Source organism: Temnothorax nylanderi, unplaced genomic scaffold (genome assembly GCF_030848795.1).
Source record: "Temnothorax nylanderi isolate EJ_2023f unplaced genomic scaffold, tnyl_v1.0 TNYL_tig0006_pilon, whole genome shotgun sequence".
In the NCBI taxonomy this organism is placed as follows: domain Eukaryota; kingdom Metazoa; phylum Arthropoda; class Insecta; order Hymenoptera; family Formicidae; genus Temnothorax; species Temnothorax nylanderi.
In genome coordinates, this window is record NW_027249068.1 from 1,579,450 (window position 1) to 1,597,564 (window position 18,115).

At 42.9% G+C, this 18,115-nt stretch overlaps 1 long non-coding RNA gene across 1 annotated transcript in view; it reads left to right on the plus strand.

Annotated features, from left to right (window-relative positions):
- Positions 1-18,115, plus strand: part of LOC139778245 (uncharacterized) — a 121,932-nt gene that overhangs the window by 86,032 nt on the left and 17,785 nt on the right. Inside the window, exon 3 of the long non-coding RNA XR_011719523.1 lies at positions 8,759-8,800. This is a non-coding gene — a long non-coding RNA (uncharacterized lncRNA). The remainder of the gene's footprint in view (positions 1-8,758; positions 8,801-18,115) is intronic.

An 18,115-nucleotide genomic window follows, 5' to 3' on the forward strand; every position in this document is an offset into this window, starting at 1 on the left:
TTGGTAGGTATGCGCCTCGAGCGGTAAAAAATGGCCTGCCTTTTATGCGTGTAATGAGACGATTGTTTGATACTTTTGTTAAAATTGATTCGCAGAAATGCAGAATAGTGGACACCTTCCTCTCTTCTCTCGAATATACGTGCGATCATCGTTTTATCTTTATCTTATCTAATATCTTATCTAATACTAGATTAATATGCATGATAACGTGATAATTATCTTTTATTTTTGTGTAACATTTCTAATGTATAATATACGCGTCTAAAATTTCTCGCAGTTTTGAGATTGCGATTTCGCCGTTGTTCTCGCTTCCGCCATGTAATTGTTTGTAGCTTTAAACCACCCGAGAATTGCATAATGACATATTGTATTAACTTACAGAGCTTAATCGCATGCAATATTATTGGCTATCATGCTCAGTTTATGAGCCCTTTGTAAAATGACTTTCTCCCGTGAACACGTGACATTAGTCAGAATGTCAAAAGGCCATGCGTTATTGAAATCGGGACGCGAATCTACCCGCTTTCAGACCAATTCTGTCGGACTCGCTCGCGCAGATATCGCGTGATTTCGATGCATCTATTTAGCAAATGTCAAATGAATCGATGAAAATTTGTATCAGATGCATTTATGAATATTATCTTCGCGGACAATCTCAATATTTCCCACGCTTCACGTGACAGTCCGTCACTCACTTTTCACTAACTTTTAATCAAAAAGCTGATTCGTGCAATTACATCGCATCAATATCACATTAGTACCAAATACGGTTTGCTTAGAAAATACGAACGTTTAGATAATTTATGTTAATTTCTGCGGGGTTTTTTTTTAGAATTTCAGAATAAATGTTGGATCGCTTTACGCAGAGTAAATTAAAAAAAAAGCTTTTCGCAGTTCTGTATAATTTGGACGATTCTCGTAATGTGTCTACATAGAACGAAATCGGTCGATGCAAAGGTAAATAATTTTCAAACGAGCACGTTAACATCAAATGCGACGTTAAATAAAGATGTGTCCTGTATAAACACAGCACTAATTCGTCTCGGTGCTACCTGAAGTCCCCGGCCTGTTCAGATATTTACGTTCGTACCGGGTAAGATCGACGGTGCACATTTGCACACACGATGCCCAGGTATAGTATTTTTTCCGTCTACCGCCGACGCGCGACGCCTTAACGACAGAGTCGGTACAGCGCACCCTACCCTACGTAGAGAGGTACGTTAAACCGAAGTCGCTCGCGTAGATAGCGAGTTCGATCGCGGTAGACCGCTAGACGGCAAGTCTCCGTCGGGCTGTCGGCCCATCCCGTCGCGGTATGTCCTCCATATTAGACGCGATACGTGTATTTAGTCGTAATTGACGAGAGTTCGGGACAGGTCACGGAGGCGAGGAAGAGAGGCGCAGCGCGGCTCATGGGCGGCCCCCCCGCCCCCCTCCCACCCTTCGCGTACGGTGCAACGTGCGTCGGGTGCGTGTGTGTGCCAGATCCCTCGCTGCAGCCCCACCGCGGTCCCATCAGCGCGACCCGCCGTGGCCGCCGTTCGCCCATGCCGTGCCGCGCTGAGCCCCCACTTCGCGTACCCGGGACTTCTACCCTCCCTGTCGCGCACTCGGCAAAACGCATTCCCTCTCGGCGCGGCGCCTCCGCTCGCTCGGCACAGCGGCGTTCCGCTCGAGCACCGCCTCGTCCACCAGCCGATTGGTCGAGCGGCCCTTTGACGCTCGCCCCGTAAATCGATTTATATCGCGAGGGATTTTTGCTCCCTCCCTCCGCGCGCCTCCGTCGGTCGTCTTGCTTGCTCGAGCGAGCGAGCGAGCGAGCGCGCCGGCGATACGATAAAGCACCGAAATTTTCACGCTCTCGCGAAACGCGCGTCTCGAGCTTTTCGTCGCCCCTCCTACGCTCTGTCCCCTCGCGCGAACCTTGGGCGAGACAAAAACGTGACTGGCAGACTTTGTTTATAGCTGATTTTAGCGCGAAATATGTTTCGTATTTAATCTTTAAAGAGGCGAAAGACATTGCTCCTTTTTTGGTCTTCAAGAAGTCGAGTTGTAACATTTCTAATCGATTACTGTTTATTTTCTAAAATATTTTGCGAGCGAAGCGAATGTTAAAGAACTTATATAGCAGTAAAAATTGTAAATCCAATTTCTTGATTTTGTTTAATTGCATCGTATGTATTTTATCTCTAAGAAGAATCATTAGAAACCAAGTCCAAGTTGTCGAGTTACTTTAGATTTAGAAAAAACCGTTTTGTATCGATCTGTTTTGTATCAAATTTACGAATTCTAACATACTTCTTATATTGAGTCGTATTTCCCCTGTGTCACATTTCCCAACTAAGTGGCCGAGGGTCGAGCGTTAATAGAGGTCCCCATTTGTTCAAATTCGCTAGAAAATGATAGTCCAAGGCGCTAGCGAACGATCGTAGCTTTTCTGGCTGTCGAGGTAAATATCTGCAGATGACCAGCGGCCTTTGAGCGGCCGAACAATACGGCTGAGTGGCCGCGACCAATCGAACAAACGACTCGGCTTTGTTAACCTCCGCGAAGGTGACGGTGCTCCAAAGCATCACTTATTAGGCACGCGACCCTCGTAGAGCGAAGATGGCTGCGGCACGACTGTGAGTCGAATGGGAAACAATGCGTCGTGAGAGAGATTCCCCGATCAGCACACTCGTACAAAAGATTTACTCAGAACCACAAACTCGACGAAATAACACTTCGCGTGAATTATGAGCAAGTAGCCGGGCTCTTTTCTCTATTTCTTTTCTGGACCAGCTTTGCAGGCTGGCTAAATAAGTTTCGTTGCTTAAAGAATCGCCGCAACATGGTAATTGGTAATGCTTTGACTCTACGAAATCTGGACATGCCCATGATCAACCCAATTTTTAAACATCACAAACATAGACAGCGATTATTCCTTTCACAATTTCTAATTTCGAATAGATATAAGAAAATAAAAGCTTGTTTCTTTGCCTTTGTAATTTATCTTGAAGAGATTATAATAAAAAGTTTGTCTTTAACATTGATCATCGTCACCATTTTATACGTCTATGCCGCTTGATAGTAACAATTTTTACGCAAATTTTTAGGGAGGAAATATTCTCGATATAAATTAGATTATTTTTAATACAATATACATATATTTGCAAGTTTTATATTTGTGATATTTTAACGTACATTGTTTGTTTCTAATATTATGTCTATTTTTTACTTATCTCCCTTTGCTTTAATATTACGGCCCTAATGTTGATTAATAGACACTAACATTGCTTATTGGGAGGGCGAACCCTAGTCTAGATTTCTTACCGTTGGAAGAGCGAGGGAGGATGGGAACGGGTCGTGCTTCATCGTCCGGAAGTGATTCGATATAGCCTAAGAACGTCTGATGGAAGAACAGCTAGGGAGGTGACAAATTGAATGTCGCCTTCGTCACAGATACTGCAAAATTCTATCTACTGGTAACACACAGGATCGATAACACCAGTTTTCCCCGTTTACGAGTTTAATCTTGAAATACGACGTAAAGCTCGATGCCCGAAAAATGTATTAAACACCATACATGATCGTGCTCTAAGAGTGCGCTTCGCTCAGATAAAATATTTTCCGCTCGTATCTGCGCGATTAAAAACAGGCTACTATATTTAACTTAAATCTACATGTCACTTTTTGAAGATAAATATTTCATTTATATCTCATCTAAATGAAAAATCTTAATATTGTCACCTTGTCATTGAAATTTGCTTCAATCCGAATGCGCGCGCGTTAACAGACGAACGTGAATAGCTACAGCCATCAATCTGGTTTATTCACGCAGCAATCAAGGGCTCTTTCACGTTTCAAGAGTCCGACGAGTCTATCGACGACTCGACGAGCTTTTCTGTTCCGATTTTCTCTGGTTTTTGTGACCCTCACACGGGTTGACCTGCGCGCGACAAATCGCTCGGACTCGTGACATGTAAATCCCAAATCGACGAGAGATCCCCCAACGCATACGCTGCTCTTCTTCTCGGAGCCCCCGTCTATTATGGACGTGCTCGATGAACGCATTAGACATGCTTGCCTACTTCGGGCAATATCTATGGGTGGGCTCGACGATCGAGCAGACGAAGTGGGCGCTCGATGTTCACAAATCACTTTCGCAGCTCCATCGCGGCGCACGAACAACAACCCCGACGACGACGATGATGCTTCCTCCGGAGGCATTTATTTGCGAGCATAACTCTGAATCCGATCGATTCGCGATACTCCGATCCACCTAGAGGTTTCACCGTCTTCTACGCGATTTTACATACCGGCGTTGCCATTTTGTCGCGATCGCGATTAGACTTGTTACATAGGCTTGATAATGGCAAATTTTGCTACGTTTATTTTAATAACAATAAAACATGTGCGTTTTATGTTTTTTTTACAATAGCATTAAATTTTAATTTTTCCTTCATACATAAATATATATAAAATGCTATTTATTATCGAGTTGTTATATATTAAAAATTCTATATGTGACCGTGATATTTTTGACTGAAATATCTAAAATGGAAGCCGCTTCGATCTTGGAACATAATGCTCTACGCTCGAGTGGCATCGAAAAAACTACGAGGAATCATTATGCGTTATGCAAGGACGCTCGCAGCGACGTATTAGCATGATAATGTTCTCGATTAGGGGCGTGCGCGAGAGAGCTACTTGATTCTTCCTGGGCAGTCGTTTTGCCGAGGAACGCACATCGTTACGAGCATCTCGATTGAAAGATGGGGGCACATGGGAGAGGGGCAAGGGGGATCTGTGATGGCCTTAAGGGTATATACACGCCCTTCGCGGCGGACCTGCCCTAAACTAGGCTGACAATAAGTCCCCGGAAGAGCGAGCGATCTGCCCCCCTCGACTCGGCGACCCTCCGGCAATAATTAGGTCCATTCAATGAGGAGATTTATGTAACTCACCATGATGGAATATCTTATTCCGTTCGTGGCGAGAAAGAGAAAGAGAGATCAGAGAAAGAGAGAGAGAGAGAGAGTGGGACGCCATCACGGGAGAAAAAGCTCGGTAAACCACAGGCAATAATTTATTTATCACATCTATACGGCCGAGTGGCGCGAGTGGTGCGGGGGTAATCCGTTTCCTCTCCGACGATCAAACTGTCTCTCGATCCGCTGAGAGATCGGTTACTCCACGGCACGGTACTCGAACTCAATTATAGTCTATCTCTCACGAACCGAGAAACGTATCTGTAACGTGCACGCAGAGTAATAATAGGTAAACTTCTTTGACTCACTGGTTTAGATTTTATCTTTAATATATATATATTTTGAATATTTTTACTTTTTCGTTTCGACTGCAGTAGAAACATAAATCTCCGATCGAACATAAACTCATAAAAATTGAAATTTTCTACAGGTTTCTTTGTTCGTATTTATTCAATACCTGAATAGAGAGATTCATGCGACTCTCTAAATAGTGTTAGAATACGCAACTTTTCAGGCTGATAAACTAATAGACGATTCCAAGAGAGAGTTTTAATATTCTTTTATCTCCTGAATCCACAGGAAAACTATTAGGAAGGATAATAACTTCGATTTGGTCTCATTAGGCGACGCAGTATTCGCTCCGGATCGTATATAATCTCGCGATAGTAAAGTTAATTAAATGCTGCGGCGGAAGAAGCTGTCGCGCTCTTGACGCAACTTTCTGACACAAGAGTGACTCTCGTACACGAGAGAGCGGGGCCGGTCTCTGGAAAAAAAATTTATCGCCCATCTTTACGAGCATCCTCCCGTTGAAAGGGCAATTTCGCATATCCTATGCGTCTCAGGATCGATTAGCGCAGATCACCATACGCGTCGCCATGTTGGCTCGGTTGCAACTGCCTCGGCTGAAAATGCGCCGGTAACCGCGACAGGAAATACATAAGGAATTTATGACGTCGTACGGCAGCCGTGCGTCGAGCGCGCGGTTCACCGCGGTTAGTATCGAAACGCACTTCTCGCGAACGTCGTTCGAAGTGCCTCGAGTCGACGTATTTTTCATAATATGTCGGGGAAGCCGTATTGCCGATCGTCGACTTGGAATCCTTCCGAGAATGGAACGCACGCATCCCCAGTATCGCCGGAGAGCAAAACTACCCTGTTCAGAACTATCATTATTTCTCCTTGCGTATTAATTCCTCAATAATCTATTTTCCTTTATAACAGTTTTATATGTCGAAGCACCTTTTCTCGAATTACAAGCGAGTTAAAATAAACGACTTCTCAAATGTAAGACCTCTTCGAATGATCCTCGACAGATCCTTATTCCTTATGTATTCCTTATTTTTTATGCAAGTCGCTGAAGTTATTTAAAATTTGAGAACAGTAGATCGTAAAATTATTCAAATTTTCTTTAACGATTGACTTTAAATACAATCGTGTTCGGAGACACATATGAATTGTGCAATATCTTTAGAGACGTCAATGTTGAAAAAAATTCATCAGAAAATGTTTTAAAAAAACCAAAGCTTCTGTCTTCGGTTCTTTCCTCGAGCCATAAAATAATGTTGTTGATAGCCCCTAGTGATTATGCATCGTTAAACGTTTATCGTCTTGCAACGAGAATGCTTTTTTTTTACACATCGGCCATATTTGTTATTTACAGTCATATAGATGATAGTGTCATGGTTGGCATCGAGCAAACGACCGCCATCGTGCATACACTTTGGCCGATAAGAAACTTTTAGAGCTGCTTCCAAGTGCTTCGTGAGTCTATTTTTTGCCCGGCATAATGCCAGGCCGTATGAAAGGAGAGTTTATTATAGCCTATTCGAATCGCCTATTGTCATTGCCGTGCATGTCGAAAACACTAACCTCGATAGCGTCTCGCACGCACGCTCAGAACGGTTCCTGACCTTCGAACTTGAATTTAATTGCATTGCACCTTGCTCCTGCTGACGGACGCGAGAAGAAGAAGCATTGACGTCTGGGAAATTCCGGACACGTGTTATGGAAAATCTAAAATTTCGATGACTCAAGCAACGTGGTCTCTCTCGTCACACCTTCGATATGACATTTAAAAAATACGTAGACTCTTTGTTTTCATATTAAAGAGAACACAAGTACAGATAAAACATTGATGAATTATTATATATTATTTTAAGTATCAGTTTTTCGCAGTTTGAAAATGTTGATAATCTTGATCTACGTACTTTTATATTTTAGCGATATAGTTACTATGTATTATATTATAAATGCTGACGATTTAGAAAGTTAATTGACAACGAAAGAAATTAGTTATTCCTTAATTTGGCGTTAAAAATCTTTTAAGACATTTAATGTTTTTCCGCGCGAAAAGGACACTAAATCAGACGATCTTTCTTTAAAACAAATTGCTCCGCGCTCTTCCAATTTTCTAAAGTTGAAAGGAAAGCACCGCATCCGAATGGTCGAGCCAGCGACTGATCGGAGCTTCACGGTGGTTTACAAAACATCGCCCGATGTCATTCCGCACAAAAGCCCGGCGCGGTTCTAGCAGTCAATTCGAGTACCATTTAGGCTCCATTTAACTCGAATCAGTTTCACTAACCATCTTTCCCCCAATCTCGGCACGGAGGGGTGAAAGCCGTGGGTTTACCCTCGCGGCCATTGAAGTGCCGGGCGACTCTGTGGATTTTCGTGAAACGCCGGGGCTGGTGCCCCACGTCGCACGCAGAAGTGGGATCTCTTTGAAAGGCAAGAGGCCTCTCGGTCCCCATCAATTTTCCATTCCCGCTCGCGCCTACCTCGCCCCGTTTCGTATGATTTGACACACCTCGCGGGTCCTCTCTCTCTCTCTCTCTCTCTCCCCGCGACCCTCCGGCTGTCCATTGATCGTAATGACATTTGGGACCGTGCCCGGCGCGTCGCGTCGTGTGACCTCCTGAAACTCGACCGTGGATGAAGTGCCCCCCGCGCGGATTCGTCACGCCCGTAGAGCGCGATTCGTCGTTGGACGTGTCTGAATAGTCGCTGATGACTTGATACTCGCGGCGTACGAACGATGGAAGCCGGAACGATGCGGCGAGCCGTGGCGCCGCGCCGCGCCGCATCACTTCGCATCGCTTTTTGTAGAGGTGCTCGAGTTAGAATTCGCACAATTAGGAGCTGAACAAAATTAATAATAAAGCGCTTTTGTAATTACACGAAGTTAGCTTTTGAAGCAATTTATGATAAGTAACTCAATTATTCTCATGACATTTAAACAATTGCAATTTTTGTTAATTGGTGAATTTGAAATAACTGTAAAGTCGGATTACGAAAACGTGAATATCGTAGATCAAATCGTGCCGATGCTCTCAGAAAGAGCATCTTCAAAGCGTAGCTGTAACCGACTTTACGATCGGACGTTGCGCCGTAAATCAACGTGCTATTGATCTACCAAAGTTTGCTCTGAGAATCAACGGCTATAAATTAACATAACTGCGATTTTAGAAGAGAGATTTCTGGAAAATTCTCTTCAATGTAAAGTTTAGAAGGCGTAATATAAATTTTTAAAATAGTCACTTTCCAATTACTTTAAATTTGGCGATTTTAGCACGATGACTATATTCATCTTACGAAATTAAATTGTTTCATTAGCTCTTTCTCTTCTTTCTCTCTTATAATAGAAATCAAAGGAGTATTTAAAAGATAGAGAAGCATAACAAAAAATATTGCAAAAAAGGTGTGAAACTTGAATCTTAGAAACTCAAGATTTTCAGAATAAACTAAAATTTATCCTTCTAATTCGATCTATATATTTATTCCAGGGATGCAGCGGTGTGGCTTTTCGCGGCGCAACGTTGATGGCGGTAAGTGGTATAAATTATGCAAAGGATTCCGTCACTTATAAAAAGATAAGACGTCGAAAGCAAAAATACAGAGAATAAAGATAAAAAGGTGTGAAGGACCTGGACGAGCGATTCCGAAAGTATAAGCCATGTCACCCTGTTCAGTTGTCGGTAGGCGGAATTTGCGTAATCCCGCGTGTGTCTCGAGACCGCCACGCGGTGCGGCGCGGCGCGGCGCGCCGAAAAGGTATTACACTTCAGTGGTACAGAACGTAAAGTAAGTGTATAAAAGCAATTCGTGTGTGGCCCGGAGATGGCCGGTTCTTCACCTCGCGAACGAGAAGTCGGTTCCCTTTGATGTTGCGCCTACCCGCGCCTGGTGGGAGTCACTCTCTTCTCTACCGTCCTCTGCTTCACCCGTCTCCCTTCACCGAGCGAGGCCCCCTCGCCCCCCGCGTAAGCTTCGCCGTCTTGCCCTCTCCTGCGCTACGGGAGCGGACCCTTTCCCTCCATTCCCCGTGATACATTTTCTATATCGGCCATTTTATCAATTGTCAGAAGTGGATTTCTATGAAAACTGGTAAAAACTTGGCCCGGCCTCTGACTATATTCGGATTTTGTATCAATTTGGTTCACGCAATCGCGATATTTACGAAATAGAATTTAAACTTTGAGCCCCGACGTTAACAAGCCCCCGCTAAATAATCATATTCACAGGGAGAAAACATGTGTGTAATCTTTTTAAATTATGTATTACGCGGAATAGAAAATGAGGGAAGAGAAAGGGGATACGTTACGTTATTTTAACTTCTCTTCACTTTGTTGTATATTCGCTGGGGTCCCTGGAGAATTATTAGCAGGCCTCGAAAAGTCGCCATCCGCCCTGCAAATTATGCATGCAAGTTGAAACGACGATCGGCGCGATCACCGCTAATTATGATAATAATAATTGCGCTAATAATACCCCAGGCGATGCGAAAGAGAGAGGTAATTAATCGGAGAGATAATATCGTGACCGCGCTGTAGGTCGCGAGCGCGAGAAATGGCGACGATAGCGAATTGTGAAAAGAGACGCGCTCCGTCAATGGCGCGGCGTGTTATCGCCGCCAACATCGCGTTAAACAGTCCGAGCGGTTGGCGTAACGAGCTAATAACTCCTATTAGAAAGTACGCAACTATTAGCTGCGAATGTATTAATATTGTGCTACAGTGAAGTTTTAATAGCTTCCAATAAACGGCGGAGCTGTTACAAATTGCTAAATGGTTACCACACGCAGCGCGGTTTTCACAGAATATCCAACAATCTATTTTGTAATTGTCCGTACTGATGTACGCTTATACTGACGTACGATTATATATACTCATTTACGTTTCGCTGGATAATAACCACTTAAGCTTTTAATCGATGCTTTGAACTTACGTCTCTCATCTCAACTCATTCCTCATTAATAACGCATATGACAATAATTCTTCATCAGCATATGATAAAAATCAGTTAAATATTAATATAAACATAAATCTCACTGACATTGATTAATTTTAATCGTGCTTCATTCGTTCACGAGAAAAATCGTTGAGTTAAAAGAAAAATTATAATATTATCTACTTATTGTTATCTATTAAATATTATTATTTATCGAACGACCGACGTATTAATTGCGTGAATAGAGAATTGCGATTGTCCCGTGTTACGTCGAAAGCCGGCGGCGATTTTACTTTCAACCCTCCGGCTCTCTTTTCCCTGGAGGAACGTTGATTGCCAATTATTTAATCGCGGGATGTTATTTAACCGAGTTATCGAGTTATCGAGCTGCGGATCTCCGCCGGGCAGTGATTTTTCTCAATTATATCGGCGCCGCACATGTGAAAATTCGATTAACGATCGGGGCGAACGCGTCGTCATAAATCACCGGTCCCCGCTTCACCGCGGCGCGACGTGAAATCAAAAATTATCTACGAATTAATTAGCGCGCTCGCGCGCGTTGCGTTAACGAAGCGTGTCAGCGTTTGTCTATATCGTGCAACGCGATATGGCGGTCTCGTGTTGCGGCGTGCGGTGCATGCGCCGTCGTCACACGGCTTAACACGAGATGCGAGAGATACCGCGCGGAGGTGAGGGACGCCACAATCGGAATTCCAGCGTAACGTGAAATTAAGAATTACACAAGCAATTACCCTGCTCGCTCAAGGCGACGGTGTATCATCTTCCAATTATTATTCGCACGATATCCATCGTCGACGCGGCCCTGGGAAATAGTTCGTCGCCTGTCGCTATTTTGAATTATACGGGGAAGGAAATATATATACGATCTTAAGCTGGTGAATCAGTGGAATGAGATGATTAACTCGTGTGCATTTTCTATGTTTATGTGTGAATAAAAAAAAATGGGCACTTTACAGAAGATAAAGCCTTATTGAACGAGGAGAAAATTGAAATGATAATTAATATTATTGTGATGTTACGATAGGTCTCCACGTGTACATGTAAAATTACCAAATATCTTTGTATTGTTTTATATCAAATCAGAAACTTTGTTTCGCCAATAAATCATTATTGTTTTATAATTTTATATAAATCGCGAGTGTCGGAATACGCGCGATCAGCACTATGCTCGCGCCTATTCCAGTGACACGACGGAACAATTGATCGGACGTTCTATCGACATTTCTAAATAAATTATAAAATCGTTTACGCAGTGACGATGCGACATATGGCATTAAATGGAGCATGGTATATCTCGTTCCAATATTTTTAGCTTATCGGTTTATATTCATACTCTCTTTATGTACCTAAATGACATACCGCGTATATAGGCCGCGCATCGCTCGAAAGGATGAACTGCGGAGACGCATGCAATAAGTTTAGCCAGCGAAGAAAACGTTCGATGCGATGTTCATAAATTGCGACGATATTTTCCGAATGCGCTTATCCATGAGTATCGAGTTTTGCAGCAATGGCGTAAATTTCTGTTCGTTACCGACCGCCGCGCCGTGGCGCCGGTAACGAAATCGCAGAGGAAGCGAAACAGCTGCACAACAGCTGCGTTTTCTCAACGCTTTTATTTCTACTCTGTTCCCGATTAATTACAACATTGTAATGCCGAGTGTACTCTCATATTTACTTACTTCCACGCGAAGTTCATTCCCTATGGGGGAGCACCGCTGTCTTCATCGTGTATAACTTCGACACGAGTATAGTTAGCCAGAGTTCGCGCCGGGGCTTAATGATGGACAATCGAAAATGCACAAATAATTAATATGGATGATAGATATATGGAATTAATTACTTTATTATTACTTTACATAGCCCTGTAGCCCGAACGTTGTACAGGAGTCTGAGAATCATTTGAAGAGATCGATTGATCGAGTGTCGGGACGGTTTGGGAAATCGGTAAAAAATCGATTGGCTGATGGCGCCAGAGAGGCGCAGCATCCCGAACCGCGAAAAAGTCCGAGAGGATCGCGCGGAATATCTAATTTGCGCGCGGCTTCCTCGTGCCACGAGGCCAGGCCACGGGTGTAATTAAAACGATCAAACAGTCTCGATTCGGCGCGGCTGCAGTACGTGCCATGCCGCCGTCGAATGCTCCGCGGAATTGCCGCGCGGATGAGACGACGCGCGGGCGATTCGAGGCAATCAACGAAATACCGTAATGTCCCGTTCCCTCAACTCTACCCTCTCTCCCTCTTCATTACGGCCGTCCGGCACTCCGCATGTAAATTGTCCACCGGGTTTCCAGGAGCAGGTATAATATCATTTTAATGACGAAAAAGCCGCGTCTCGGCAGCAATTAATCCGGCGAAAAAATCGAGGGGGGGAATGAGGGGGCTCGTATCACTCACGTCGCACCGTCGATTACGTTGTTCCTTTCTCGACCCCTTTCCCCTTCACCGGTCTTTCTCTATTCTCTTCTCTGTCATTTTTCCGCACTCTCTTTCTCTTATTGGTGAAATTCCATGATATATCAATTGAATATTATAGAATTGTCAATATCAGGAAAATAATTGATACGATCGTGTACGTATATATATAATGTTATTGTATAATATAGAAATATGAGATACGAATACTGTATTATGTAATAATAGACACTTAATGAAAAACTATATTATTTTAAGATATATAGGGAATACTTCAGAAATTTTAAGTGAAAGCACAAATTATGGATCAGGAATTTCATATACGTCGGTTAGCTTCCTTTTATATAACGCATTCTTATTTCATAATTCTATGTCATTTCGCCAAATAGCTTCCAGGATAATCGTAAAACAACGAAGATAGGAAGTAATATCCAGATATAATGCCGCTTGTTCATGTCAGAAACGAATACCAACGATGCAGATGAATCTTAATGGCGATCATCAGTGGCCCAACTCCTTCGATTTGCCTCGAGAGTTGCAATTTTCTCGCGAGCGGCTTCGATCACGCGGCAATTCTATTTGCACTTCGGATTTTACTGGATACTGTCACGAGAGCGGGTCAATCCTGTCTGTAACTGTCCAATTTCGTGGGAATCCCATGATTATGATAAAGTACCTTTGATCACGTATACCCTTCGACGAAGTACTTACCCATCGGGATACCGGGAATGTCTAGATTGAAGAGGCCTCGGTACTTTAATATTTGCATAGCTTCGAGGAGCAGATAACTTTTTCGACATAGGAATTTTCTTATTAGATAATTTTCCAATGTTTGTAACATTTACAAATATGTTAAACAATGTAACCGAAACGTAGGAAAAACATGACGTGAAGAAAGGGACAAATTGTGAGCAACACGAGTAATTTACGAAACACAGATGGCAATTTTGAAAAGATAGAAAAGTCTAGGATTACATATTTACATCTCAAGAAAAATTAACAACATTAAATTGCCTGCTTATAACATTAAAAAATGAATGTAAACTTAGCTGGGAAATATATCATACTGGATGTGTGCCGAAGTGGACCGCCAGACTCGCAAAGTTGAATTATCGCGCTATCGGAACGAGGTTTCTGATTGAGTAAAAAAAAAGAAAAATGAGGCGCGAACATAAATCTCCACGATGGCAGATCGCGCTCTGGCGGTTACTCGTTTCGGTAAAAGAGAGTTCCCAATGATTTACGCACGAAACGTCACGTTTCGCGGAGGCGGCAGTCTTAATCTTACCAGAGGCCGGAGCAGCTTTGAGCGGTCATAAATACGAATTCTAACGCACGGCGATAACGACACGCGCAATTACGCGTTGGAATTAAGATATCGAAAGAGAAAGTCGCGATGGCGTAAGAATAACGCTAAGGACACGTTAGTGGTGCGTGCGCGAAATGCGTTCTGATTTCAATGTAATTGCACTGCGGCGTCTAAATTTCAGACGTCGCTTTTACGGCGTGTCCGAATTTTTAATTGAAAACTACGTCGGTCGGCTCAGTTCTTACACGTGATTAAATTTTCCTTCAATTTTATCGAAGGTATTGTTGCTAATTTGCGGTTAGTTACAATATTGTATGTATGAGATACTCCTGTGTCTTTAGATTAGATTTATACTCGTATATATTGATTTAGGGTTTTATTTTGTCCGCTTGCGACATGTTTAAGCTGCGGTAGCATGAACGGCGTATTGATTTTGTCCTCACGACATGTGCATCTTGTTCGAAAAGTGTATTCTACCGCCGCCATATATCGCCAATGGAAGCCTTTGGAAGCAAATGGCGAAGTTTAGTTTCAACGAGGTAATTTCTTGTCTTCCCTCGTATTATCTACTACCGAACGTAGGGTGTAAAGGGTATAATCATAAGAGTTGCAGTACGTTGTTTCTTTCAGTTTGAATCGTAAAATGTTCTCGGAATGAGTGGCAACTCGGTAGCAAATTTTTTTTGGAACTATCGATTTTAGCAGTTTGTTGGAAAGGTAGAGAAATAGAAAGAGAGAGAAAGGAGGGGGGAAAGAGAAAGAGAAGTAGAGAGAAAATGTGGGAATCAATCTCTTTGTCGGGAAAAATTCACTCTACGAAGTCACTTTTCAAATCATAGCCAATAGATAAATTTTATTAAATTTTAAAAGCACGTAACTAAAAGAACATTCGATTTTCAATACGTCAAGGGCTTCTTGAATGGTCATGGAATGTCTATTCTATAAATAGAACGGAATAAAGTTTCATTTCTGTTACCGTCGTTTAGCAACAACGTTGTGCCGTATGAAAAGTTCAAGTAACGTACCATTGTCGTTCTTGGAAGACGCACGCCCTCAGACAAAGGAGTATCGGTCGAGGCTATAGAATAAACAGGCTAACAACTCTTGTTGTTTAACGCTCCACGGCGCAGCGGACAAGATGGCCGTCGCCGTAAATGTATCAAATATTCAAGAAATCGAAGCTCATTATGTAATCCCATGACGAGCGTTGATATGGCTAAGCTGTCAGTTTCCAGCTACTCTTCCCACAATTTTAATAAAAAAGTGACCAGCGCGTCACTTCTTTGCCACTTTAACGTCGTCTCGCGTCCCCTTTTCTCGCCGCGTCCTATGTGCGCCCGCCATAACATCTCTGTAATGTTTAGCCTCTTTCATATGCGTTTTACTGCTTCGTAAGTTATGAGTTATCCGTAGGTAATGGTACAAACAGGTACCAAGAAAGTTTTCTTTGAAAACACTTTTTAAGTCATAAAGAAAGATGATATATTTTAGAATGTATTATTTTTCGCGGCTTAAAGGGTTGAATTCGGAAACTTTTAAAGTTACAAAGACAGATAATATACATTTTATTAAAATATATTAATATTTATATTATCGCCAATATAGTATACATCGTTCTTGTTTACGATGAATAATTCCAAGGGAGAGTCCATATGCAGAGAGAATCCCCCCATATGCTGTTTTACAATTAACTGAGCGTTCGATGAAAAACTCCGTTTCCAACAAAGTATAATCGAACGATTATGTAACTTCACGCCTGAAGAAGCTTATACTATTCCAGCGAGCGGATGTCCTTCCGAGCCGTTAAAAAAGTGGCGAGGCACGCCGCGCGTGCTATAGTTTATAAAATTATGCCCCTCGGCGAAATTGTTCATCACGCGACACCCAGGAAAAAGGAGTCGATCTTTCGTCGCGAAAAGCGGAGGAACCGTTGACACCGACGCTATGTTGGTACCTCCACGACGCGATGCCGAAGCGAAGAGAGACGCCGCCGTGTAGCCGGAAATGAATTACGAGAAATGATAGACTGCATTAGCAGTCTGCATCTGCACGGCGGATCGCACGTCGCACCCCCGCCGCCGTATCCCAACCCCGTTGTGTTTTCAGCCGACAGCTACGCGGTGTTATTATTCTCGATGCTGCTTAATTTCCGGTTTCGTAACAAATTGCACCGCGGCGCGGCGCGGCGCCGCGCCATGCCGCCAGACGCGCTCTCGCGCATTTTCTTCACCCTCCCTTCGGGAATCGACATACCGTTGGGTACATGGGGAAAACCACTCCGAGTCAACTCTTGCAGAAAAGAGGTATATTATATCGGCACCTCCGAGTCTACCGACACCGGCTTCCACGATCGTGAAAGTCCTTTATATCCATCCATATTCGCAGATGAATTATTTGTAAATTTGTTTTCAGAAATATCATTTTGTGTCCCTCTCGGAGAGACCAGAAGGTGGATGTAGACGGTTTTGATCGTACGCCTGTAATGTAGGGTGGATGACGAGGACATTATAACCGCTTGCAAACTTTGTCCTCCTCAGATCCTTTTGTCTCCGGCGGGGGTAACTCCCCTATATATATATTCCCTGAAGTTGAATTTCTTCTGAAACACTTTTATAAATCGCAAATTGCGCCCAAATGGGGTGCAATTTGCGATTTATTACCTAAACGGTTTCGCAGAAAGGCAACGGCACGCTTATGGAGGGAGAGGAGGCTCTCGCGATTAATTCGATTCGCGCAAAAATCGATATGCTTGTACACACTCGCGTAATCGCGCGCAACGACTCCCTCGTTAAAGTATAATTTTCAGGAGCGTATTCGGACTCGGATTGTATTCGAGTCTTATCACACCGCTGTCGCGGGGACGAGGCACGTACGGCGTTTACGAGCTTACGAGGATTTCGCGTGTACGTCGGTAATCGCTCTGGTATCATTAACGGCAGCGTATAAGTCACGTATCTTTGCGCGCTCCGTCAATCAGACGTAGCTGCGTTCTGGCAGCCGTCACGGTCGCGGATGCAATCTCAGGACTAGGCCGAGTGCATCGTGCAATAAGGAACGTCGATTTTTAATTCCCTCGGTTCTAGCCGTATCCAGCGGCACCGCGATTGTCGGAGCCGAGGGACGTATCGAGGGAATCTATCGCTTTCGAACCGCAGAAATGGTTCAACTAAAATTGAAAGGTTGCTTGGAAACCGATACACGAATAGCCTTCTGAGAGACTCTTAATTCTAAAATTGAAGGATGAAGAAATGAGAGATGTAAAGTAACATCATATTTCTGAAGCTATCTCAAAAAGACTTTTATTTTCAAGCGGGTACACTTTTAATTACAAATTTAATTACGCGCAAATTCAATCTTACAAATCTTTGACAAGAGAAGCAGCAATTATAGGAATAAATTTCCTACAGTAATCTATAGCTAATTGTAAGTAAAATATATTCGCGTATTCATATACGTTAACATATAATTGACTGATAGCAGAAACTTTCTGCACGATACTGTGCACCGATGCATAGCTCTTATTAATAATTGTATCTACAATTGCGAAGGTATTAACAAATTGCCAATGTAAAATTCTTGCTATAGAATGTTCGTACGTACGTAATGTACGGCCTACTGACTTTCTGCAAATTCGAGTTGTACCTATAACGCACAAAGGCGCAAGGTTAATAACCTGTGTATAATAAGTAACTGTAGAGCCAGGGGGGATACACTTCTACTATTATAGATCTATGGGCCAGCGGACTTATCCACGGACGACACGGTGCACGGTGCACGGTGCACGCATATGGTCTTTGTGCTGGAAATTACTGCGTGCGTGACATTTATGCGGCGAGACTATTCTTACTGAATGATATTTCGCATAAATGCGACTTAAACGGTATAAATATTCGTAAAATAAATAAATACCAGTGAAGAACCTCCAATGTATGTAATAACATATTCGTGGCTGATTTCAGAGTCGGCCAATCCGGAACCGGGTGTGTTAATTGATATTATAGTTTTTAACTTAGGAATCTATTAGGAATATATTTAAAATATTAAAGAGAGAAAGAGATAGATAGATGGAGGAAGAGATTTATAACGAGCTAGTCACTCGAAAAATACACTTGTTCCGCTTAAATCATTACAGTGGGTAGAACTTGCGCTCGAGCAATTTTCTTGTT